The sequence below is a fragment of the Halichoerus grypus genome, chromosome 4 (genome assembly GCF_964656455.1).
Source record: "Halichoerus grypus chromosome 4, mHalGry1.hap1.1, whole genome shotgun sequence".
Taxonomy (NCBI): Eukaryota; Metazoa; Chordata; class Mammalia; order Carnivora; family Phocidae; genus Halichoerus; species Halichoerus grypus.
The window spans coordinates 146,165,060-146,166,341 of NC_135715.1; the positions used below are offsets into that span (position 1 = coordinate 146,165,060).

General features: G+C 31.7%; 1 non-coding gene across 1 annotated transcript; it reads left to right on the forward strand.

The window, feature by feature from the left end:
- The first annotated feature begins 313 nt into the window (after positions 1-313).
- Positions 314-420, forward strand: LOC118552077 (U6 spliceosomal RNA). The gene has a single exon (XR_004925352.1). It is a non-coding gene; the product is annotated as a U6 spliceosomal RNA (small nuclear RNA).
- The last annotated feature ends 862 nt before the right edge of the window (positions 421-1,282 follow it).

A 1,282-nucleotide genomic window follows, 5' to 3' on the forward strand; every position in this document is an offset into this window, starting at 1 on the left:
TTAAAGGTGATTATGAAGAGTAAGCTGGGGATAGGTGTAATAAAATATGAAAGATGCCACTACATACGGTAGTTTCTTACAAATTTATTTTGAGCCTTACATGATATATCCAGTAACAGTGGATATATTGTTGGAACTCAGAAGAAAGCCCTGCAGTGAAGCTACAGATTCTTAAATCACTGACAGATAGATGTCAATTCAAGTCTTAAGTTTTTCTGTTCTATTTCTATAATGTTTTTGGTGAATTTCACATTCATTTATTTTTCCAACTTATATTTAAGTATCCTTCATAATTTAAAAATTAATTTGAATTGTGCTTGCTCCGGCAGCACATATACTGAAATTGAAACAGTACAGAGCAGATTAGCATAGCTCTTGTGCAAGGATGACACATAAAAATCAATTTGAATAATCATTTATCAATACATTATAAACTCATATATATGTGCATACACACACACACCATGTTTGCCTTGATGGAAGCATATTATTTAAGTTATCCCTTTCTTAAAATTTTCACCACATTGTATTTCTTCAAGTATCAAGTCATATCTTCACAATGAAACAGCAGGATCCACATCATCATGTATAACCAGAGATGTGAAGAAAAAAATGAAACAATTTCAAGCAATCATGTTTAAACTAGAAGTATCTGGATCTTTGCTCAAATGCTCTTTTAAACTATTGTGAGGAGAAAACTCAAGAGCAACCACCTACTTATTATGGAATTGAGAGGTTTGGTATACATTACTTAAAAAAAAAAGATTAAAAAAACTGATGTTTTACACCCAAACAACTTGACCAGTATTTTTACTATAAGTCTGGTACAGTAAATGTTTTCTTTTGAACCTAAATGGAAGGAGTTCCTCGTTATAAGCATATGCCGGGTTAAAGGAAAGTGATATAGTCTTGGAACATTCAAACACGGTTAGAATTAGGACAAACTGAGTTTATTAAACCAGGTTGGCAAATGGCAAATAGAAAGAATAGGATAGTGTAAATGTACTAAGCAAAATAAGTGTTCTAGGAAAGACACTTTTTAAAAGACAAAATATAGCACCTGTCAGGTTAGCAATTATTCTAAACAGTCTGGATTAATGTTAATGAAAAATTCATTTTCTAAGTGCCCTGTGAAAAATAAGAATATAAATATTAATTCAAAGTTGATACAAGAATTTTTTTTTTTCCAAAAGCCCTTCCCATGCAATTTAGCAAGGCATAAAGGTGCAATGTTGTGGCTTCTCCCTGACAATAAATGTCCCCTTTAGCCCTACACTTATAT